Genomic DNA, 26,985 nt, shown 5'->3' with positions numbered 1-26,985 from the left:
TTCAGGTCCAAGAGGGTCAAAGATCCCCAAACAGATTTAACCCACAAAGATCTTCTCCAAGACACATTATAATCAAACTGGAAAAAGTCAGACAAAGAGAGACTTTTAAAAGAAGAAAGAAAAAAGTGTCAAGTCACCTATTAGACTAATAGCAGACATCTCAACAGAAAGTCTACAGGATAGAAGAAAATGGGATGATATACTCGAAATATGAAAAGAAAAGGACTTCCAGCCAAGAATACTATACCAAGCAAGGCTATCCTTCAGAAATGAGGGAGAAATGGTGCATTTTCCAGACAAACAAAAACTGGGAGTTCACCACCACACGACCAAGTCTGCAAGAAATCTTCAAGGGAGTCCTGCATCAGGAATCAAAAAAATGATAATCACTACCATGAATATACAAGAAAGAACACAATCCACTGGTAGAACAAAAATGCAAATAGTAAAGGGAAATAAACTAAATCTTACCACCACAAAAAACCATAGTTACAATGAAACAAAAGCAAACAAACTGAGTCTCTTTGGAAGATGATAGGTAAATAATTCATTTTCCTAAAACTAGTAAGTAAAATGGAAGAGTCAAGCACATTATCCTGTCTTTCGTACGTGAATTGTTCCTCAGGGTAACCATAAATAGCCGAGGAGGGAATATTTATGTCTATTGAAGTAACACAGCTAGTAAATAAAGAGGAAATAAAATAGGTGTTTTGCAAACACCTATTGAAATAACGGATCTAGCAAGGGATCATCAATGTCTGCTAAAATCATAGAGAGATGATCAGACATAATGAGCCTCCTGCAGTAAGAACACACACCTCTGAAGCCAAATCTAATCTGAGTGAGACCAAGCCTGAGGATCCAGCAACCAATCATCAGGGAATGCAGGAGACAGTGGAACATTTTAAATGACATTACTTTGTTGGAGCCAGCGAATCCAGACCCTGGAACACTTTAGGGGGTAAAGGAGAAAAAAATAGATGAAGGGGGAACCTAAAGATAAAAAGAAATTTGGGAAACAGCTGACATAGCAACCAAAGCAACAAGCAGAACTTGTTTGGATCCTGATGTAAACAAATTAATTGTAAAAAAGAAAGGGGGAGGGGGAGAGAATTGGAGAATTTTAAACATTTGATTATATGAAGGAATTATTATTGATTTTTAAAGTGTAATTATTAAAAAAATGTTGGACAACCAGAAAAATAAAAAAAGAAAAAAATACACATTATTGTTAACTGTAGTCATCTTGCTATGCAATAGAATACCCAAACTTATTCCTCTTATCTAACTGTAGCTTTGTGCCCTTGGTCAATCTCTTGTCATTTCCCACCACCCTATACTCTCCATCCTTTGGTAACTACTATTCAACTCTCTACTTCTATGAGAACAACTTTTTAGATTCCACGTATGAGTGAGACCATGTGGGATTTGTCTTTCTGTGCCTGACTTACTTCACTTAACATAATGTCCTCCAGTTTCATTTTGATAGGATTTCATTCTTTTCTATGGATGAACAGTATACCATTGTGTATATTTATCACATTTTCTTTATCCATTCATCTGTTTCACTATTGTAAATAGTGCTGCAATAAACACAGGAGTGCAGACATCTCTTCGACATACTGATTTTATTTCCTTTAGATATATAACCAGTAGGGGGGTTGCTGTATCATATGGTAGTTCTATTTTTAATTTTTTGAGGAATCTCTATACTGTTTTTCATAACTATACCAATTTACATTCCCAACAGCAGTACATAAGTGTTCCCTTTTCTCCACATCCTTTTCAACACTTACTATCTTCTGATTTTTTGATAGTAGCTATTCTGACTGGAGTGAAGTGATATCTTATTGTAGCTTTGATTTGCATTTCCCTGATGAGTAATGAGATTGAGCATATATGATGGTTTTACATATCTGTTGGCCATTTGTCTTCTTTTGAGAAATGTCTCTTCAGGCATTTTGCCGATTTTTAAATTAGGTTATTTTTTGTTGTTGTTGACTTGTTTGGGTTTCTTATATGTTTTGAATATTAACCCTATATCAGGTGTAAAGTTTTCAAATATATTTTCCCACTCTGTAGGTTGTCTCTTTGCTCTGTTGATTGTTTCTTTTGCTGTGTTGAAGTTTTTTAGTTTGATGTAATCTCTTTTGTCTGTATTTGTTTTTGTTGCCCATGCTTTTGAGATTTTATTCAAAAAGTCCTTGCCTATATCAATGTCATGTAACTTTTCCTCTATGTTTTCTTCTAGTAGTTTCATAGTTTCAGGTCTTACATTTAAGTCTTTAATCCATTTTGAGTTCATTTTTGTATATGGTAAGAGTTAAGGGTCTAGTTTCATTCTCTTGCATGTGAATGTCCAGTTTTTCCAGTACCATTTGTTAAAGAGGCTGTTTTTCCCCATTGTGCGTACTTGGAACCTTTATCAAAAATCAGTTGGCTGTAGATGTTTCATTTAACTTTTGGGTGCTATGTTGTGTTTCATTGGTCTATGTGTCTTTTTTATGTCAGTACCATGCTGTTTTGGTTACCATAACTTTATAGTATGTTTTGAAGTCAGATAGTATAATACCAACAGCTTTCTTCTTTTTGTTCAAGATTGCTTTGGCTTTTTGGGGACTTTTGTAGTTCCATACAAATTTTATTTCTGTGAAGAATGTCATTGGTATTTTGATAGGGACTACATTGAATCTATAGATTGCTTTGATTAGTATGGACATTTTAACAATATTGATTCTTCTAATCCATGAACTTGAGATAACTTTCCTTTTCTTGTGTGAGTATCTTCAATTTATTTCATAAGTGTTTTATAGTTTTCATTGTGGAGCTCTTTTACCTTCTTGGTTAAATTTATTACTAGCTATTTTATTTTTGGGGGGAGCTGTTGTAAAAGGGTTTGTTTTCTTGATTTCTTTTTCAGATAACTGGCTATTGGTTGTTGACTTGTTTGGGTTTCTTATAAAAGTAGTATAAAAATGCTACTGATTTTTGTATGTTGATATTGTATCCTGCAATGTCACCAAATTTGTTTATTAGTTTTACTAGTTTTTTGATGGAGTCTTTGGAATTTTCAATGTATAAGATCATGTTATCTACAAACAGGGATAATTTGACTTCCTCTTTTCCAATTTGGAGGCCTTTTATTTCTGTCCCTTGCCTGATTGCTCTGGCTAGAACTTCCAGTACTATGTTGAATAAAAGTGGTGAAAGTGGGCATCCTTGTCTTGTTCCAGATCTTACAGAGAAAGCTTTCAGGTTTTTACCATTTAGTATGTCAGCTGTAGGTCTGTTGTATATGGCTATCATGTTGGGATACCTTCCTTCTATATCTAATTTGTTGAGAGATTTTTCTTGAATGGATGAGAAATTTTATCAAATGCTTTTTTTGCATCTTTTGAGATGATCATATGTTTTCTGTCTTTTATTCTGTTAATATGATGTATCATGTTTATTAATTTGCATATGTTAAATCAACCTTGTATCTCTGTATAATCCCACTTGATCATAGTAAATAATCTTTTTGATGTGCTGTTGAATTCAGTTTGTTAGTATTTTGTTGAAGGTTTTTGCATCTATATTCATCAGGGATTTGGGTTTTCTTTTTTTGTTGTGTTCTTATTTGGTTTTGGTGTTAGGGTAATGCTGGCCTCATAGAATGAGGTTGGAAGAATTCCCTCTCCTTTAATTTTTTGGGATGATTTGAGAACACTTGGTTTTAGTCCTTTAAATGTTTGGTAGAATTCATCAGTGAATGTATCTGGTCTTCGATTTTTCTTTTGTGAAAGACTTTTTATTAGTGATTCAATTGCGTTAAGGAACTATAAAAACAAGGACAAACCAAACCCAAAATAAATTACTAGAAAGAAAGTAAAGATCAGAGCAGAAATAAATGAAATAGAGACTTAAAAAATAATGCAAATGATCAACAAAATTGAAGAGTTGGTGTTTTGAAAAGATAAATAAAATTTATCTGGACTAACTCTGAAAAAAAGAGAGAAGACTCAAATAAAATCAGAGATGAAAAAGGAATCCTTACAACTGACACCACAGAATTACAAAGAATCATTAGAGACTCTTAAGAACAATTATACACTAACAAATTGGAAAAACTAGAAGAAATGGATAAATTCCTGGATACACGCAATTTACCTGATGGAATTATGGAGAAATAGAAACTCTAAACAGACCAATAACAAGTAACATGATCTTCCTATTTTACATTAGAGGGTTAGTGTAACTGTTACAGATAACTACTGTACCAGAGGACACTTACCAGTCTCTTTTCCTAGACATAAGGAGAGTTAAAGAAAGGCATATTTGTAAATGAAAACAACAGCAAACACAAATTTACAATTTTAGTGAATTCTACTGAGTTGAGCTCTACTTTTGACTTCAGAATTCTATGTGTGTGTGTATGTGTATATGTTTATAATGCATGTCTTTATTAGCATTCTGGAGCATTACACACATTTATGTTTTTAAAACTTCCCATGAACAGCTATTATTGAATATTCATGTTAAGTCTGTATTAGCAGTTGTGGGGTTCTGGTTTCTTCCTATTTTTTTTATTACTCCCAGCTTTTTTTTTCATTCACACAATAAATATTTAGTATCTGTAGTGTTCTTGTTAATTAATTTAGTGTTCAGAATTCAAAGATGAAATAAAATGGTCCTTGTCCTCTGAAAACTTAGTCTACTGGGAAGATAGAAACATTTTATTAATTAACTCAAGAAACCTTAAGATAATCTTGTCTGACTAAGTGAGGCAGGGGGTGCTGCTTGGATGAGACGATACTTGAACTGAGTCATAAAAGTTGAGTAGATGGTTTTCCAGGAGTATTTCAGATAGGATACGCCAGGCAGAGAAAGAATATTGTCTACATAGAGGTGGGAGAGACCTTTCTTCTGGGACCCTCTTCCAACTTCATACCAATCTTTCTCTCCCCTTAATTCCTCAGTGAACTCACTTTAGAACTCTTCAAATGATATTCCTAATGTTAACTTCTCTACAGAATTTCAGTCCCCCATTTTTGATAAACTTGTGGATATCCTGCTGTCATAATAAATTCAGTACTTTTAAAGTGAAACTGATCATCCATCTCAATCATATCTTGGTTTACAAACTTTTATGAATGGCACCATTATCCTTTCAGCCATGCAGTTTCCAAGTCATATTTACCTTCTCCTTCTTTATGACCATCATACTGAATCTATTGCTAAGTCGCATACAGGCTATTTCTTTGTCACAAGGGTACTTCAAAAAGTTTGTGGAAAAAGTGAATTAAAAGGTAATATGGATCCTTCCATGAACTTTTTGAAGGTCTCTCCCTTTTATCCATCTGTCCTCTTTATTTTTACTACAACATCTTTCTTTTAGTTACTAGTTGTTTTTTTTTTTTTTTTTTAATCTAGACTAAGTTTTATACTCTCCTAGATCACTTCTAGGTCCTTCCCAATTCAACTATATTTGATTTCTATTGCTGCATAATAAATTACTACAACATAGAGGCTTAAAACAACACCATTTGTTATCTCACAGTCCTATAGGTCAGAAGTCCAGGTGGGCTCAGTTGGGTTCTCTCTCAGGGTTTCACATTCAAGGCGTTTGCTAGGAGATGTTCTTATCTGAAGGCTCTGGGTAGAAACCCTCTTTCGAGCTCATTTAGGTTTTGGCAAATTTTTATAGGTGTAGGCCTGAGTTCTTCTCTTCTGCTGGGTGTTAGGCAGGGCTTGTTATCAGCTACCAGAAGCCACCTGCTACTTCTTCCATGCATTCCCCTTCAACTTCAAACCAACAATGAAGCATCTCTTGCATGTTGAATAACATTCTTCTACTCTCTTTCTCCAGAAAGGGCCTCCATCCTTTTAAAGAGTTTGCCTGAGGTAAGGACCACCAAGAATAAATCCCCTTTCTTAAAGTCAACTTTGCTATATAACATAAGCTAATCACCTAAGGGATATCCCATCATACCCATAGCTTTTTCCCCTAGTCAAGATGGAGTAGATCATACAAGATCAGGGGTCACTGGGAGTCATTTTAGGACCCTGCCTACCACAGTAACTATGTAAATACCACCACTAGATTTATGCTCCTAAAACATAGTCTATTATCTTTACAAACTTTTTCAAAAAGCAACAAGTAGCTGCTCTTTACCAATTAAATTAAAAACAAAACTAAACTAAACCTCAGTTGGTACTCATAGCCTTCCACTATTTGTCCTCAGGCTATTTTTCTGGTGTATCTGTCCTCTTTCCCACATCTCCTATGCTCCAGTTACACTCGATTGTTCTTTTCCACTTTGTTTCACTTGTTATTTTTCTTTGCCTGGCTTGTCCTCCTCAAGACCTAGATGAAAAGGCCACCTTTTCCATGAAGTGATTCCTAGTCAGTCAATGGGTTGTGAGCTCTTAATCCTTTACATCTTCACAACATTTAGTACTTCTTTTATAGCACTTAAGCAATTTGGTTATATGCTGCTTTTGTTTACTTTTATAAAGAATGACTGTTTCTCTAATAAAGTAAACCCCAGCTCCTGCAGGGCTGGCAGTTATGGGAGAACCACCACCTGGAGAGAGAGTGGCTGGACCTCTCATCTGACTCTTCTTCCCCAGAAATCTTCCGTCAGCTCCATCGGTCTCTGATTCCTATTTCTATAGCACTGCACTGAGGGATTCTGCTACTCCTTTTTCACTTATTCTGGCCTAAGCATGAACACGTAGCTCAGCCTTAGTTTTTGTCACAGAGTTGACACTAGCCTGGAACTTGCAAACAACAGTTGACTAAAGTCTCATGGAAATAAACACACAGAGATCAACATACAACTACCTGATCTATTTTCTACGAGAGTTTTGCTTCTGATTTTCTGATTTTGGGGTCTTTTTTTCCCCTGGCTCCTGTCCTACCATTGTTTTCAGTAACAGTTTTTTACTGAACATCCACTATGTACCAGACATTCTTCTAGTTGCTGGAGATGCAGCTGGGAACACAGTGAATGCTTGTCTTTTTAAAAAAAGTCTAGGGTCAGGACAGTAAGACTCTGAGAGGGAGAGGTGGATGTTTCCTTTCTCATTTGTTCATATATATTCATAGGTGTACATTATGAGCCACACATTATTCTTGAGCTGGGGATATAGTCGTACAAAAGATTTATGAAATTCTACCTTTACTGAGTTTATATTACAAGAGAAATAGACAATAAACTGAAACAAACAAATAAAAGAATTTCACAGAAGTAGCATGAAGATAATAAAACAAAGTAATAGGATCAAGAACGGTGTGTGTGCGGATGGCGGTTGGGTATCGGTGGGGAGTTGTATTGTAGGATGTTGAGGTGGTCAAGAAAGGCCTCTTCGAGGACACAGCACTAGAACTGAGACCCGAATGATGTGAAAGACAGATATAGGAAGGTCTAGAAGAAAAGTGTTCCAGATAACAGGAACAACAATTGGAGAGGACAGCTTGCTACTCACTGTCCAGTGACTGAAGATCTCCCACTTTGAAAATAATCAGTCGCTCAAAGGGTTTTACCCAAAGGCTTGGTCCTGTTCTTTGTCCTAAATAGGAAAATCAGACAAGAAAACTAGACGTTGGGAGAGGTGGAAGTGTCATTATATTAATTTACTTCCTTTTATATGCAAGAACCTGAAGGCAGGGATTGTTATTCAACTTTTACCCTCACTGTCTTCCCCAAATTTCCTTATATATCATCGCCTGCTTACCAAATATTTGCTGAGCTGAATCCAATTGAATATTGATAAGCTGAAGGGGCGTTACATCAAATATCTCCTGCCAAACACATTTGTTTTCCTGTATAAATATAATAGAATAAGAAATACATGTTCATATTACTATAGCACAAAATAATTTGAGTTTAATCTTTGCTTATTTTCTCTTTTTTTCTAAATCTATTTTAACTGCTTTTCAACTAAGACATTCCTTAAATTTTTAATGACGTGAAAACTAGACATGACTAAACAAATAATAAAATATAAGAATTAATCAGATCCTTGAGAGTAGAAACTTTGTTTTTTGTATTTTTGCATTAGCCATAGTAACAGGACCCCCCAAAAAGCACAGTTAGCATGTTGGGATATGTCTTCCCAGTCTTCTTTTTTCTATGCCCAGGGAATAGAATACTCATATTATGTGTGCTCATTATGTCTTTATCGTCATACAGTATTTTGAGTTTTTCTATTAAAAATAAAGAAATTATATATGCACAATAAAGTTTTGTAACTAATTAATATACCTGGTCACATTTTTCTTTGTATTATTTAATTCCAGTTTTACTCAAAAGTTTTACTGATAATGGTGCTATGGGAATTAACCATTACACCTCCCCTCTCCCTGCAAAAGAAAAGATTTTACTTATAACAATTGATGATTTTTCTCTTGACAGAATGTTTCGAGTCATGCATGAATCACAGCATGAGAAATTTTGTGAGCCCACCTTGAAGGTTTGCCTTCCATTGGGCGTTAACGTATTACTTGCGATTTGATAGCTGGAGAGTCTGCTCAGGTGCTGTTTGTACTGCTTCCCACATGCAGTTTACAGACGCTGCCAGGGTGGGATGGCACTCTACCCGCTGTCCTAATCAGTTTCTTCCTGCAGGGAGTTCAGGTGGCATCCTTTCTCTGTAATTTGTGTTTAAATTCGTATTGGCCTTTTTTTTACCAGCAAATTTCTCTCTCTTGGTCTTATCAGCCATTTCTGTACACAGCAGTTCATTCACTCTGATTCTTGTCTTTTGGGAAAAGTTGTTACTTTCAAAATTTTTTTCTTTTTAGATCCTATCTCTCTTTTTCCACTTTACCTCTTTGGTGATTGTCTCCTGAATTAAGTTTCTAAAAGCATAACACTTAAGAAATTATTTTGTGCTGGACACTTGTGCTCTACACAATTCAATGAACATTTCCATTCATTTTTCTATAGTTATTTTCTCCCAAATGGTCATGCCTCTGAACCTTCATAGGTAAGGATTAGCTGGCAATGCTGAAATACACTCCTGCTCTGAGGCTGTCTTCTGTCTTTACCTTCTTTAACATTTTTAATTCTTCCTTCTCTTGTTCCTCTTCCTTCTCACCAACCCTGCACTTAAATGCAGTCCAGGAGATGCTTAGCAATGGGATTGTGGACTGAAGAGGTTACTGACCCTCCAATATTTGGAGGTGAATGGCACTTGAGGGAGGTGATCTCATTTGTCACCTCAGCAACTCAGAGATCCATTCATTAGCATGGTTGTAAGCCTCTGCCTTTTCACCTTTAAATTTCCAGGTGTAGCTGCTCAGATGACCCATGTAAAACCATAACAGGATCAATTAAAGTTGCTTAGGTATGGTGATGAATGCTTTAAAAATATGAACAGATGGGGGTGTAGAAATGATAAATATCACCACAGGGGACTAATTTTATTCTTTACTTTTGCTTCAGGGTTTCCAGGTGTTTTTCTGGCGTTTCTTCCTTGAGGGAAGTCATTTTAAACTGCCCCTGGATATCTGCCCACGGAAAAGCAAACAGGCAAACAGCTTTCTTTGACCACAAATGATCACCTACAAACAACTCCTCCACCCTGTTTTTCAATTTTTGAACTCTGGGGTTAAATTCTTGCCTTATAAAATTAAGATCAAGATAACTCTGGCAAGGAGCCAGGCCCTGAAAACCAGTTCTTTTACTGCGCAATGAAGAGCGATTGCATAAACTCTATATAAATACTTCAAGTATCCATATTGTAGCTATTGCTGAGCTGTAAACAGAGCAGGAGTGTCTAAACAGTGCTGGGAAAACTGAGTTGGATTTGACTGGACAGAAATTAAAATGGAATGGAAGCTGACAGATCCTAAATTCGGCAAGACGAAGGGCTGCTGCTTTTCCATTTTTGTAATTTCATGTCTATACTAAGTATGTAACACATTTTTACTGAATTACAAATACCAAAGAAAGTGCAAATAATTAAAAAGAGATTTGTGATTATTTTGCAGCTAGTTCGGTGTATATATTTGAATTCTGAGCACTGACAAGGAATACCCTCAAGGAAACTCTTTGCTGTCTTGTGGCAGCTGTTCTTGCCATATAGCACTCTAGAGCATATTTCCTGGTAATATGACATACAACCAAAACCAAAATGTTAATCTCCACATCAGCGAACTTCACATTTTATTAGTTTCATGAAGCCTTGCTGGATGACTCTAGACCATTATGATTTGATATTTAAACGTATTAGAAGTTAAATGATAATATGAAATGGGCATTTGAGTACATTGGTATCTCTATTTAGAATGCAGCGTCTCAAGGACAAGAATCATGCATAGCTCCTAGAGAGCTCTTTGCCTACAGTAGGTATTCAGCAAATACCTTTCAGAAGAGTGGCTGAAAGAAGAAATATAGAAGCACAATCAGTGACAATTCTGCCACTTAAAATGGCAGAAAGATGAAAAGTAGAGAGGCTTTCCTCCCACCCTCCTTTTTTTAAAAACCTGGCTATAGTCTAGGCCTTTGTTGAGCAGGTGCAGAGGAACTTCATGCTGATAGCAGAAATTTGTTTACTTTTTAGGAGAAAGGCAGCACTACTCTTTCAGTGATGAAATGATTGGTTAAAAAAAAAAAGAAACGTTTTCAATATTTTTCTCTCCAGATTCAGCTCTTCTTCATATGTGTGACCCCTTTCTTCAAATTGTTCAAATGATTCATGTCATAAAAGATATGCAAGTGATCCTACAGCAAGTCTCAGCCTCTGATTTCCTAGTTCCCACCTTTCTCTTGAATTATATGTAATAGACTGGCTATTTGAAATTTAAATTATTATTATTATTATTAGCATATTCATCATTACAAATCGCGATCTTTCTCCATGCCCTCCACCCAACCTATCACTCCCCAACCCCCCTCCATCGCTCACCCCCATCTCTAATATCCTTAGCTTTGTTCTCTCCTTCTGAAAGTTTAATGTATTATTGTAGTGTTTTCTTTATTTTCTTTCATCTTTCTATCTTTCCTTCTTTCTTAGCACCCAGTTATGAGTGAGAACATATGGTATTTTTCTGTGCCTACTTACTTCACTTAAGATAATTTTCTCCAGGCCCATCCATATTACTGCAAATGGCAGAATTTCATTCATTTAAAAAAAATTTTTTTTAAATCTTTTTTTTTACATATTTTTGGCATTCCACATTGACATATGTTGATCAAATCAATATTACTAGCATATATATTGGTACAAATTGTGCTTAGTCTTTATACCCCTTGTCCAAGCTCTCCTCATCCCCTCTAATTACCCTAGATTTCTAGATTTCTTTTTTCCTTCTGAAAGAGTAATGGTTACTCTGTTGACTTGTTGCCTAGATGATCTGTCCAATGCTGAGAGGTGTGTTTAGGTCCCCCAGTATTATCGTAGAACAGATGCTTCTTCTGTCAGTCTAGAATGGGCTTTGTCGAAAGAGACATCCTCTTCTTTTCTTTGGTCTCTAGTAGTGACTCTCCTTGTGTCAATGCACTCCAGTGGCTGGTGGACCATCTGTGTGGTGGTTGACATGTCTAGCCACTTTCTTGGCAGCTGTGGTTATTGTGATGGCTGTGGTGGGCCACCCACATGGAGGTGGTGTTTTTGGCATACTCCTTACCTAGATGGTGGTGGCAATGGCAGTGTGCCTAGTTGTGAGAGGAGGGTCCGGTCCTCAGCCCCATGCCTCAGGACCCCAGGTGGACTCTGTGGCATTGGCAGTATGCCTGGTTGTCCTCCCTTTCTGGCTTGGTAGCCCAGGGGACTTCTGGTCCTTCTAGGTGTGATAGGTGTTCTTTGGTGAAATTAGACCTTTACTAGTTAATATCAAACTTTGTCGCTGGTTGTGGGTGCTCTGTTTTTTCTTTCAGCTCTGTATTGGATTATTTGCTGTTCCCACCACTTAAACTATGCAGTAAAACTAAGTTGCTGTCCTTTGCTTACTTCTAAAGTGGGGGAACTTCCTGTGGGGGCCGGTGCTTGAGCTCTGTGGTTGAGCTAAATTGCTGCTTTGCTGTTGATTCCTGGGGAAGGCTTTTTGTGCAGCTCGGATTTTAATGGTTGACTTTATAGGACTTCCAGGTTTCATGGAATCCAATGCACCTGGGTTGTGTAGAGAAACTGGTCTGGGCCGGAGTCTTTTCATCATACTGCACCCCATGCGGTTCTATATTCCTGACCAGTCTCCTCTGAGTGGTCCTACACTGATTGGGGAGCAGATCAGCTGTCCTTGATGTGTCCCAGTGTTCTCCCAGTGGGCCCATCTCCCCCACTGCCCATGCTGCAAACACTTCCCATGGGATGGGCTGTATGCTGGTCCCTTGTGATGACTCACCAGCCTCTGAGTGGCTCCATTTTTTCAGTTGTTGTGGCTCCTTGCTCCTATGTGGGTACACAGAATACTATTAGTGGTCTTGCTGGCCTGGGGACCACCAAGGCCCCCTTCTCCCCTGCTAGCTCCATGCAACTTCACCCACAGGGCACAGCTGCAGCTTTTGCCAGCTCCTGCTTTGTATGCTCAGCCACTCCAGCCTGGAAGTGGCCAGGGCTTGAAATGGTTGGAGTGGTTTTTTCTTTCACTCATTATGGCTTCTCTGGCCTTCATGCACTCCGCAGGTCTCTCTTCCTCTTCCCCCGAACTCTAGAGGCCCCAGCTTGGCTGTCGTTGCTTTTTTATAGTTGTAAATTAGTTGGTTTGTGGGAGAGAGTGATGCTGGGGATCGTCTATTCTGCCATCTTGACCAGAAGTCTTGAATTTCATTCTTTCTTGTAGCTGAGTAGTATTCCATTAGGTATATATACCACAGTTTCCTTATCCAGTTGTTTGTCGATGGACATTTAGGTTGGTTCCACATTTTGGCTATTGGAAATAGAGCTGTGATGAACATGGGGGTGCAGATATCCCTTTGACATGATGATTTCCATTCCTTTGGATATATACTCGATAGTGGGATTGTTGGATCATATGCTAGTTTGTATCTATAGTTGTTTGAGAAACCTCCATAGTGTTTTCCATAATGTCTGTGCTAATTTATAGTTCCACCAACAGTATAGAAGAGTTCCTCTTTCCCCACATCCTCGCCTGCATTTGTCATTAATGGTCTTTTCAATAATGGCCAGTCTAAATGGAGTGAGACTGGAGTCTCAGTGTGGTTTTGATTTGCATTTCCCTGATGATTAGTGATGCTGAGCATTTTTTCATGTACCTGTTGGCCATTTGTATGCCTTCCTCTGAAAAATTTCTATTCATCTCCTTTGCCCATTTTTTGATTGGATTATTTGTTTTTGTTTTTGTTTTTGTTTTTTTACTGTGCAGTTGTTTGAGTTCCTAATATATTCTGGATATTAATTCCTTGTCAGATGTAGAGTTTGCAAATGTTTTCTCCCATTCCATAGGTTGTCTTTCTCCTCTGTTGATTATTTCTTTTGCTGTGTAGAAGCTTTTTAGTTTGATATAATCCCATTTGCTTATTTATATACCACGATCAAGTGGGATTCATCTCAGGGATTCAAGGATGGTTCAACCTATGCAAGTCAATAAATGTGATATACCACATCAACAAAATCAAGGACAAAAACTATATGATTATCTCAATAGATGCAGAAAAAATATTCAACAAAATTCAACATTGCTTCATGATAAAGACTCTCAACAAATTAGGTATAGAAAGAAAATATATCAGCACAAAAAAAGCCATATAAAACAAACCAATCACCAATATTATCCTTAAGAACAGGAACAAAACAAGGATGTCCACTCTCACCACTCCTATTTAAGATAGTACTGGAAGTACTAGCCAGAGCAATCAAGAGAAAGAAATAAAGAGCATCCAGATTGGAAAGGATGAAGTTAAACTATCTCTGTCTGCAGATGACATGATCTTATATATAGAAAAACCTAAAGACTCTACCAAAAAATTCTTAGAGAGAGCTAACTAACAATTTCAGGAATGTTGCAGGATACAAAATCAACACCCAAAAATCTGTAGCATTTTTATACTCCAATAACAAACTAGAAGAAAAATAAATCAGGAAAGCAAGCCCATTTACAATAGTTGCCAAAAAAAATAAAATACCTAGGAATCAATTTAGCCAAGGAGGTGAAAAATCTCTACAATGAGAATTATGAAACATTATTGAAAGAAATTAGAGGACACAAAAAGGTGGAAAGACATAACCATGCTCTTGGATTAGAAGAATTAGCATCATGAAAATGTCCATTCTACCCAAAACATCCTACAGATTCAATGTAATCCCCATCAAAATGCCAATGACATTCTTCACAGAAATAGAAGGAGCGATCCTAACCTTCATATGGAACAACAAAAGACCCCAAATAGCCAAAGTAATCCTGAGAAAAAAATAATTAAATAAAGCTGGAGGCATAACACTTCCTTACTTCAAATTATATTACAAAGCTATTGTAACCAGACAGCATGGCACTGGTATAAAAACAGATACTCAGATAAATGGAACAGAATTAAAAACCCAGGAATCAACCCACACACTTACAGCCAACTGATATTTGACAAAGGCACCAAGAATATGGGGAAAAGATGACCTCTTCAATAAATGCTGCTGGGAAAATTGGACATCCATATGCAGAAGAATGAAACTGTACCTGCACCTCTCACCATGTAACAAAATCAACTCAAAATGGATTAAAGACTTAAATATAAGACTTGAAACCATAAAATTAGTAAAAGAAAACATAAGGGAAACACTCCAGTAAGTAGGACTGGGCAAAGACTATGAATAAGACCCCAAAAGCACAAGCAACAAAAGAAAAAATAAATAAACAAATGGCTATTTGCAATTAATCCAGGAAATCAGATACAAGTCCCAATGAAGGGCAGTGGGCAACCAGTCATTTTCCTGGTGGTTTCACACTGTCCCATTTTCCCCCTCTCATGTAGGAAAAGATTTTAAATATTGTTGATCTCCTTGGAAATTCTATAGAGAATGTCTGTCCTGAGAGATGAAAAAAATCCCATAGTGTTTGGATTGTATTCCTAGCAAACGTCAGGAAACAATTCACTTATTAACAATATTTGGCACTAAGAATGGAGCTACAATATGTTTTCAGGGATTCTGCCTCCTAATACAGTGATGGACCAGACAGAACAAGACCTATCCTGATGTCAGGTAGTTTGGGGCACAAATGTGATTTCTTTTGTTTCCAGTTCTATCCTTAAAGCAAAACCTCAATGTACTGGTTGATATAGTAGGAGAGGAGGTTTCTCTCTGGGAATGGTCTCGAGGGTGGCAGAGTGCAGGAATGAATGGCCCTTGGATAGTGGATAGTAATTGTGAGAAGGAGAAATCTTCCCATCAGCAATTCAAAGAGCTCCTTTCTTAGGTTCTTGACATTCAGCCTGCCTTCAAGAGTACCCTAATAAAACGTAGATATACCTGGGAAGGCTAACACCTTGAGCATTATCAACTGGTATCAGTTAACAACTTAAGGGAAACTTAGGAGAGTTGCCAAAAGTTGGTACAAAAAGAAAGGGGAAAGAGAAACAGTATAAAGTATTGCTTACCTTGCTACTTTGTCCAGGATCAGCCCTGCCTAAGACTCCAGAACAAGTGGACTCTGTCTTACCTCAGTGGCCTTGGGCAAGTCCTTCAGCTTTGCTAGTTTCTGGTTTTCCTGTTAATTGCGGAGATTAATTATTCTTTATCTTATGAAGGGTGTTGGGAGAATTTATGGCCTATAAAACATTTGAGGTTTTCAGTGTGAAGCAGTTCATAAGAACAAAGTGTTATTATTGGGTTTATAATAGGATTGTAAATGTGATATAAGTAGCATCGTAATAGTATTATTTTGTGGAAGTACTTATCTCTAGTTCTGCAGAGAGTTGGACCTATTTGCATATCTATTTACTACGCCATAGTAAAGTCCTACTAAATACTCATGAATATAAAGTCCTGATATAAAGGAGATGTTGTTGACGTTTATTACCAAACACAGGTGTTTTATGGTATTTCTTATCTGAGAGTAATAGCCGAATATATAGCTAATCCTGGCTCAAAGTCAGTCTGGGTAGGGATTTTTTTTTTTTTAAATGCTGTGAAAAAGTGGGAAGGCCTTCTTTTTCATTTCTACAGGTTATTACTATTATCCTAATCTTCAATGACTGGACACATTTATATTCATACTGATTTATTTTACAACTTGTTGGTATCCCTTGTCTCTTTCCACACATAAAAACAGGACTAGAGTAGCCAAGGATGGCCTTTCACTTCATACTTGTTCAGGAATCTATAGTGACTCTCCAGGGCCTAACGTACTTAATATTTGAACTCCTCAGTCCAGAATTCAAGGGCTCCTATCAATTCACTTCATCATCTTCATTTTCATTTTTGTTTTCCCATAAACTCAATACATCTAGTTATCTGCCACTAATGGCCTACCCTCTAATGTAAACCCTATTACCCCGAGGACAGTTACAGTGTCAGTACTATGAAAAGTATCTTTTGCATAGTTAACTGTTAAATAAATAGTTGTTGAATGCATGATGTAAGTGACGTAAACCCCAAAGCATTTTTTCTCATTCTCTCCCCTAATATGTGTTCCATGAGTCTTCAAAGTCTGACTCAAAACTCAATTCCTTCAGACAACCTTTTAATTCAATGTGGTACATCATTAGATATACACTACATGCTTAACACTATGATCTTCCTGTCTGAGCTCACCTGATTATGTTTATCCTTTGATTTAGATTCCATACTTAAGTGTACTTAAGTTTGAATTTAACTCCTCTGATTTATAAAAATAACTGTTTATGGTTTAATGTACGTTTTATATATAAGAGAATGGGCTTAGGTGTCAGAGCAGAGCCACAGCTTTGCCTCTGTCTTATTGTGATATTGGGTAACTGAACCTCCTTAAGCCTTAGTTCCTCTATATATTACACACACACACACACACACACACACACACACACACCCATTTGTACATAATATTATTAGGATATTTGGAGGATTAAATTAGTAGAGCCATTCTCTTAAATCTCTTAAGCTTCCTCAGAAGTGGAAGAGGGTTGCTAACTGGTTTCTGCAAAGATTGGTACATGCAGGATACCACTATTATAGGGAAACAGCATGGTTAAGAAAGGATCTCTGCAAAATTTATCTTTATGAAAATTTTAAAGAATATCTTAAAATTTTTTCTTTTCATTTTAATTCTTGTTTTGTGTACTCCTTTATGAAACCTATTATACTTAGCATGATGTTTTCAGTGTTCATCCATGTTGCAGCATGTATCAGTGCTTATTACTTTTCATTGTCAAATATGATTCCTTGTATGGATATACCACATTTTGTTTATCCATTCATCTATTGATGGACATTTGGGTTGTTTCAATGTTTTGGCTATTATAAATAGAGCTGCTATAAACATTTGTGTCCAAGTTTCTCCTTGAACAGAAAGGACACATATTGTATAATTTCATTTATATGAAATATCCAGAATAGGTAAATCTATAAAAACAGAAAGCAGATTAGTGTTTAATAGGAGTTGGAGAAAGCAAATGTTTAATGGGTATAGATTCCGTTTGGGTGAGGCAAAGGTTCTAGAACTAGGTGGTTAAGATGCTTGCACATCATTGGTGCACGCATGCACACACAACCTAGTGCAGTGCTAAGTTAATTTCATTTAACTTGTGATTGGCTGGATAACTTGTGCCACAAATAGTTGGAAGAATCCTGAAAATTCATGGAACATTTATGTTCCTTCTTACTAGGCAATGTGCTGCAGGAAAGAACCACCTTAATATAGTCTGATCAACTTGTCCTGGTTTTCTCAGGACTAGCCTGGTCTTAGCACTGAAATGTCCTCTTCCCACACAACTTTGATACCAGGATATTTGGTCACTGTATTAGTCAGGGTTCTCCAGAGAAACAGAACCAATAGGACATAAACACATGCACATGCACACATAGATAGATAGATATAGATATCTATTTCTCTCCAGATTGATCTATCATCTATCTATCCATCTATCAATTGACCTATCTTATCTATCAATCTATATATCTATCAAGAGATTTCCTTTAAGCATTTGGCTCATGTGACTGCAGGGGCTGGCACATCTGAGATCTGTAGGGCAGGCTGGCAGGATGAAAACTCGGGAAGGATTTTTACACTGCAGTCTTCATAGAGAATTCCTTCTTCCTCAGGAAACCTCAGTCTTTTGCTTTGCTTCAACTGATTGGATGAGGTCCACCCACATTACGAAGGGTAATCTGCTACTTAAAGTCAACTGATTGTAAATGTTAATCATATCCACTAATACCTTCACAGCAACATCTGGACTAGTGGGACCATTTAATGGAACCATTGGGCACTATAGCCTAGCCCAGTGGAGACATAAAATTAACTATCACAGTCACCTTTCTTTAAGTCTCCTGAAAATTTTGATGTCTACAACATTGCAATCTTGAGAAAGCAATGGAAATAAAATATTTCAAAGAGAAATCTGAGAAAACAATATGAATATTAATGGTGTACTTTCAGAACACAAAATATGAAGATGAGCCTTATTTATAAATTTTGACATAAAACTATAAATGATACTTCAGGATGCTAAAATAGTTGTATTTTCAGTTGAAGTATTTCCAGTTCATCTGAAATTATATATAAAAGCACAAAGCAGGTGGAAGGAGGGTTGCATTTTATGCTATGGTGTAATCCTTATGCATGTAATCCTTGTTAAATAATTATCCTTAAATGCCCTACAATGATTAACCAAAGAGGCAGTTGGGATGGAGGGGGATGGTGGTTAAGAACATCCCTTGTTGGAGTCAAAGAGTTGGTTTAAAATCTTGATTTTTCTACTAACTGCTTAGAGAACTTGGGTAAGTTATTAAACTTTTTTTGAGCCTCAATTTACTTATCCATAAAATGTGTGGTTTTTTTTTAACTCTTTCAATATTTTTATTTCCCAAATTGTTAAATATTTATATTATGTACTCACAAAGCAAACTTACACATAAGTAAATATGAATCATAATGTATAGATTCTGTTTGAGGGAAAGCTAAAGCTAGTATTGACCCATGCCATTCTAATCTATCATCAAGTCCTTTTTTTTAAAATTGAGGTATGACTGACAAACAGAAAAGCTATACATATTTGATGCAGACGTCTTGATGTATTTAAAGATAAGTATATTCCTGAGAAGTTATCAGCACGTAAAATGCTCTGTACTTAATCATCACCTCTAGAAATTTCCTACCTCCCTTTTTTCGATAAGAACATTTAACTTAAAACCTACCTTCCTAAGAATTTTTTATGTACTGTGTGCAGTAGAATATTGTTAACTGTATACTCTCCGCTGTATAGATCTCTAGGACTTATTTATTCATCTTGCATAAGTGAAAATTTGTACTTTTTCATTAACATCTTCCTGATTACCCCCTTCTCTGTAAAATGTGTTTTAACTCTTGTCGCTAGGTTGTTGGAAGGAATGCATAAAATACTATATTCCTGGCTTGGTATCTGATTCAGTTGGCATTCAACTTATGGTGGCTACAGAGAAGATAATAGAGAGTTTAATAGTTAACATTCACTAAGCACTTTCATATGCTAAGAACTGTGCTAGTCACTTTACGAGCAGTATTTATTAAGTCCCCATAATCGCTAAATTATGTGGTGATTGTTATTGTCCCCATTTTACCAGTAAGATAATAAGGCTTGGAGGAGTTAACTGATATTCCAAGGTCAAACAGCTAGTAAATAGTAGAATTAGCATTTGAACCCAGCCACTCATGTTCCAAACCCTACTTCCCTAATCCTTCTATCACACTATTTGGAAAAAGTTAAGGTTAAAGTCCTCACATGAGGCTAAGTTTGAATAATTATTGAGCCAGTTAATTCCTGGCTGGATGTCCTTGGAAGAATTAGATAAACTCTCCATGTCTGTATTTCCCTATTAAATAGTAGTAATAATAACTACTGTTACAATACTCATTTTTTACAGATTTCATATTTGCAAATTTACCTACTTGTAAATTTATTTGTATTCACCAAATCAATGCTGGGATAGTATTTTTTTGCAGTCATTCATGGACACTCACAGAGTGGTGAAAAATGTGTTGCCAATGTGCACGTTTCCAGCTGAGGTTAAACAAGGTGAATTCTGCCTTCTTCTTTCAGCTCCCAAACTATCAACAGCTGTCCTCTGCACAGTCTATTAAGTGCCATGCTTTTTGCATTTGTGAGCTTTTTGATGGTGATTTTGCTGTTTCAAACGGTCCTCAAGTGTAGTGCTGAAGTGCTTTCTAGTGTTTTTAAGCACACGATATCTGTGATGTACCTTATGGAGAAAATATGTGTGTTAGGTAAACTTCATGAGTTATAGTGCTGTTGGCCATGAATTAAATGCTAACAAATCAACTATATCAGATAAACACATATCAAACAAGTTTATATATTGATTAGCCGATGAAAATATTGTGGCCAGAGGCTCCCAGGAATCTAATCCTTTATTACTCTGATGAGCAAAGGATTTAGTGTTCATTGATTCAGGATTCACAGTGGCTTTACAGAATGTAACTACTGTGAATAAGGACAATTGACTAGTTTACAAGAGTATTATATGGATTAAATAAGATAATGCAATGTGCTTAGCATTCAAGTAGAAACTCAGCAAATTGTAGTTACGTTATTTTTCTCTTTCACGTCTACTGTGTTTAGTGATCATTTAGTGCAAATATAACTAAGTTGTACCAATACATCATTTCTAAAAGGTACATTTAAAGTACATGTTATAATCCATATCTCAAAGAAATCACAGAAAACATTTTTGGAATGTTAGAGTTGGAGGATATATAGTAAAAACTGTTTCTTATTAGATCCACTGTGAATAATCATCCTTAGATAAATGGAATTAAAGAATAGAATCAAGTAATTATAATTTCAAAAGACAAACTCTTATTGTTCTAATTCTCCTAATCATAAGAATGAACATTGATAAAATAAATATCGGTAATCTTCTAAACACTCATACTGTTCAATAGAGTTCTTTAGTTGTGTGTTTTTAAAAATTAAGATCATTAAACCTTTTTCAGTAGCACAAACAAAAATGAAACCTTGAAAAACCGGTAAGAACTCATATGCTTTGGAAAAATCTTGAATTTATAAGTCACTGGTTTTTTTTTTTTTTTTTTTTTTGCGACCGGTAAGGGGATCGTAACCCTTGGCTTGGTGTCGCCCACACCGCGCTCAGCCAGTGAGCGCACTGGGCCATCCCCATGTAGGATCCGAACCCGCGGCCTTGGTGCTCCCAGCACCGCACTCAGCGGAGTGAGCCGCGGGGTCGGCCCTAAGTCGCTGTTTTAAAATGTCCTCGGTCTGTTATTCATATGTCAATGCGAGAATATGAATCCTGGTCAACTCTTTTAAGCTTTCATAAAATTTCTTAATTTTTCCCCAAAAGGGGTTAATTTCTCTATATCCTCCACTCTCTTAAGCTCTTCTCAAAATAATATGTATTATTCTCTGGAAAGAAATACTTTCGAGTTTAAAATTTGCAAGATTGGTTTCAAAATATAAGATTTAAATATCAAACCAATGGGTCTCCGTGTGGTGATGACTAGTCAGTTCTTTCTATTAGGAAAATCGTCCTTAGTGGATTCATGTGGCAAACTCCTGCTTAACGGTGGAGACTGAGTTCAAATTTTACTTCCTTCCTGAAGTTTCCATAGCGAAGAGGAGCTTTCCTATCTTCCCTGGTAGCATTCTCAACATACTACTATTACTTAATGTTATCTTCTCTGTGTTCCCCACTGGGTCACGAATGGTACCTAGCACAAAAAACATCCAAGGAAAGCATATTGAATGAATGAATGAATCCATGAGTGAAAGTTACCCGAGATGGCAGTTTAGTGTGTGTGTTGAACTACAGCATGCTGCCTTTCTTATCCATGTCACATAGCTAGTAAGAGACAGAGAAGGATTAGGGGAAAAAATGTTCTTTCTGATTCAATGTTCTTCATACTTTATTCTTATTCTGTATCCTCTAGCCTTAAATTTGGGATACTTGAGACCCATTGTGTTCCGACAAGAATTTGTTGTGATCTGTGAAAGGATGTGTATCCATGTCCTTAAGAATAAATAAGGGGTCATTCTCAAATGTGTTTTTCTTCCTCCAACACTTATCTTTTTTCAGTGAGATGAAGGGTGCCTCCACCCACCGTAAAACAAACTGCCGGCTCTAATGCAGCATATGTTAACACTAAGGATCTTACTGATGAATTTAAGATAAGTAACACTGAAGTCTAAGCCACTCTTGACCCCAGTGCCTGGAAAGCTGTGAGCATTCTGACATGTCTTATCAGTTACCACCGATTTCAGGAAAACTTAATGAACTTACTGATTTCTTGGTTTTCTGTGGTTCTTAGAATGATGTAGGTCATTTATATTAGGAAATTATTATCTATCATGTGGACCTTTTAAACTAAAAACTTGTCATTTCACACTCTGTCCTTCCTCTTTTATCCTTTTCTCTAATTGTTTCCAACTTTTGCCAGTTTTGGCAAAGATCTGATCCCTTTTTTTATATTTTCGTTGGCACTGATTTAATTCACATTTCTTCGTCCTCATACCGGTGTTAATGCAGCAACCTCATGAAACAGTTTACCAACCTTCAAATTCTTTATCCTCGCTCCCATCTGTCCATTTTGCACACAGATGATGCATTAATCTTTTTGCAGTATAAGTTGACTCTGCCTTTCTTATGAGAAAAACACATTTAGCGGTTCCTTGTTCATCTCATGAAGGGTAAAAGACGTGGGCAATTCAGGGCATGAGCATTTAAGGAGACCCATGAACACTCACATTTCTATGATCTGGCTAATCACTTAGACATAATTTTTGGTTGAAGAAATCAATTAAGAAAACTGATCTTTAAATTTGATTTGACTTGGATTTCACCTTTAAATGAAATACAGTTCTATGATACTTCATATTAACTGTACAGAGTCACAAAGGTACAATGCTTCTAGAGGAGACATGAAGTAATGCATTTAATTCTAGCTCTGCTTCCCATCCAACCTATACATATTTAAGTTTCCTTGGCATCTTGCCTTTATATATTAAACTGTCCAGAAATAACAATGGTTCATTGATGGTTGATTGTGTCTAAGTCTATAAGCCTATCCAGCTGTTGTTTTTATTCATATTCCAGGATGCCTTTAAGGTAGGGAAGTGATAAAACAGTAGAGATGTGATTATTTGGGTTTTTCCCATTTATTCCAGACACATTGCTAGTCAGTCTTCAGTTTTCTCTTCTACCGTTAGTCAGTGGGTAATTTCTCCAGTAAATATTACTTCAGTTCAGTCTTTTCTCTTCTCTATTGATCTCTAGTGATACTGCTATTCTGCTCTGTATTTGGGTTCTCTAAGGCTGCTTTATTTCCAAGCCAACATTTACCACATGGGGAGGGAATATCTGGTCCTTATCTCACCATGTACAGTTTCTTTTTACATTGTTGAGGCAGCATAGGTCAGTTTTACCATTTTTGCTTCTATTGGGAAGATTCAATCCTCACTAGTTGACCACTCTACCCATTAAATCCTGAGAATTCTTTTTTGGATTATGACAAAGCCTGGGCTCAGCTGTGACTTTTTAATCAACTCTCTAAGGATGTCCAGGCTGGCCTTTTCTTCCTTGTCTCTCCTCCCTTCTTCCTGTCATTGCTGTGTGCTTGTACTTTTGCCCAACATCTGCCCTTGGCCCAGGGGGAAATTTCCAGCTCTGGGTATTGTCTATTTCTTTCTTTCATTCATTCATTCTTTTTTTTTTCTTTAACAACATATCCCTCATGGCAGTAAACACACATTTGAGTTTCAATAGCAACTCCTGGCTATGTTTAAAAAATACCACCCACATGTAATTAATTTTTAACATAGGAAATTCTGGCTCCCCTTTTTGTTCTGTTCCTCACACCCCCTCGCCTCCCCAACACTGTTTTCAGAAGGGCACTGCATTTCTCACACATTGCTGGCTATGAGTACAAGTGAGGCTTAAAATAGCATGCTTGACTACTTGTGCTTTTCACACTTTGAACTTGTGATGGCTGTTCTTAACTTATGATTGTAGCTGCTATCTCACCTTTTTCCTTGAGGACTCACCACACCTTGTTTTATATAAACCATCCAGTGCTTGACTTTCAGAAGGAAATAATAATGATTCCTCTCACTCACTTCACACCTTCGCCAGAAATGCCTCTGAACCATCCCAGAGAAAAACGACTGAAGACTCTCTGATTTCTTTCTGTATACCAATGCTCATTTCCCCTTTCCATTCTACCCTTAACCTCATCCCCACATTTCTAGATACATACAGGTAGTTTGAGAGGTAGAAAATCTGTGGAAACATACCAATGACTTTTTACTTATTTTAAGGAAGTGAAATAAAAATAACATTTTGAATATCACTTAAATTCAGTTTACTCTGATTTGCAAGCCACAATAATCCTTTGGAGTAGGAAGAATTATTAAATTATAATATTATTATTTCAATTTTCCTAAAGAAGAAATTCAGGTTCAGAGAGGTAAATTGATTGCCATTCTCCCAAAAAACAAACCAAAAACCCACATAACACAAAATATTCTGCATTTTTAATCCTCTTGTAGTCCAGGATGAAGTTCATTCATTTATTCATTCATTCAGCTAACATTTCTTGAATTCCTACCATGAGTGAGGCTTAGCATTGATTGTATGATGGGGCTGTGCTTGTATTAAATGGTGTGGTTTAAAGTTATTCTACAGACATCTTAATAAACCTTTATTTTCCTCTTCCTTAATGAATTGACTCTTCTTCAGCACTACACTGTTAATTCTCACATGGTATGTCATCTCTCCTTCCCATAGTGGGCTCATGAGATTCTTGATTCTGCAAGAATCAGTTAGGGTCTTTGTAACTACTTACTGTAACCTTTGCTTTTTAAAGAATTAATGACTTGTTTGTTTTAGGAATTAATGACTTGTTTCTCCTGCTCGCATACTTTTCCATATTATTCCTCTTTTTAAGCTGTCTATTGGGGGAAAAACAGGAGTCATGTGTAAGGATTTTCTATCCCAAGTTTTTTTTTTTAAAAAAAAACCCATGCAAACATTTCATTCTCCAATCTTTTATTAGACATCAAAAATAAGATATCCGATTTTAAGATAATGTGTCAATGTTTAATAATAAACAAACGAAAATAAAAATGGGTAGCAAATTGATGTAATAGTTGAAATAATTTGGTAATTCTGTTTATTTGAATATGTATGGAAACAGATAATGAGGAAGATGTGATCTTACCATTCTGAAGTATTTTCTTACAGTGAATTATTAAGGTAATAAAACATTGGCACTACCTAAGACACTGATGAAAATATTTTCTCACGTTGTAAACATGCTAGGCAACAATAGAATAGTTATTTATTATAAATGAAAAGCAAGGTAAAAGGGAAAACAATCTACTAGGAATGGGTTAACTTCTATCAACAAATTCATGGCTCAAGGACAAATTGAATATCCTTTTTACTGTACAGAGCCATCTTTGAGGTAAAATGGCAATATCTCTGTACAGGCTTCATCCAATGGTCGATTAAATTGATTAATAGTTTAGATAAAATGATAAGAGTTAACTTTTATTGGAAACTTAGTATGTGCTAAGGACTATTCTAAGAAGTTTGCATTTATTATCTTATTTATTTTTACTTATTTTTATTGTGAAATTTTCCAAATTGATTGAAAAATTATGAGAATTTTGTAGTGAACTCCTGTGTACTTACTGCCTAGATTCTACCGTTAACATTTTGTTATAGTTGTTTTCTCACTTATCTGTCCATCTATACATTGCTTTGTCTGCCCATCAATCCATCCTATTTTGTGATATATTTCAAAGTAAATTGAAGATGTCTATTCTCTCCTCTTAAATACGTGAATAACAAGAGTTTGGGTGTTGATTTTTCCCCACGGTCCAACTCCTGGATATCTGGGTTCCTTTCTCATTCAGCGGGTACTTACAGGCCCACCTACGCCTGGCACTATACTGGGTGCTGAAGATGCCCCAAGTCCTGCTTTCAGGGCCTTTAGGTCACTGGAGGCTTCAGGTGAGAAGTGAGAGAGGTGCTTATTATCTTTTAAAATTATCTCAACAACCCAACGGAGCAGGTACTGTTATCCATTTGCAAATGGGGAGACAAAGTCTCAGTGGGATTAAATGACATTCTCTAGTTCACACAACTAATAAGATTGAAACAATCTGGTTTCAGAAACATAGACTCTTGAAATTGATTCCTTCAATCTCAACTTCCATCAGATACATTTTGAAAGGTCACCCTCAAAAAGCTTATTGATGGTAGAGAACATAAAAGTCTATTCCGATCATATGTTCCAAACAAAAACTTAGGGCATATAGTTTAACAAATACCGATACTCTCTGTATGACACATAGAAACCACTCAATAATTTCTTGTTGAACAAGGCAGGACGGTTGAAATCAAAGTGGCTCTGGAAACTCTTGGAAGATATTGTGCACATGCTCTTCAAGGTGTTAACCATAGGCCTTATGTATTAAATGCAGATTTGATATTCCTCCTTGCTATGGTCTGAATATTTGTGTCCCTCCAAAATTAATTTTTTTTTTTATCTTTTAAAGGTCACCAGTAAGGGGATCTCAACCCTTGGCTTGGTGTTGTCTGCACCACGCTCAGCCAGTGAGCTAACCAGCCATCCCTATATAGGATCTGAACCCATGGCCTTGGTGTTATCAGCACTGCACTCTCCTGAGTGAGCTATGGGCCGGCCTGCTCCGAAATTCATATGTTGAAACTTAGTCCTCCATGTAATAGTAAGAAGAGGTGGGGCTTATGGGGAAGTAACTAAGTTATGAGGACTCCAGCCTCATAAATTGGATTAGTGCCCCTATAAAAGAGGTTGAAGTGAGCTCCCCTGCCCCTTTCCCTTTGTGAGGAGTCAGCAACAAGGCGCTA

The sequence above is a fragment of the Cynocephalus volans genome, chromosome 9 (genome assembly GCF_027409185.1).
Source record: "Cynocephalus volans isolate mCynVol1 chromosome 9, mCynVol1.pri, whole genome shotgun sequence".
In the NCBI taxonomy this organism is placed as follows: domain Eukaryota; kingdom Metazoa; phylum Chordata; class Mammalia; order Dermoptera; family Cynocephalidae; genus Cynocephalus; species Cynocephalus volans.
Note: the sequence above shows the minus strand (reverse complement) of the source record.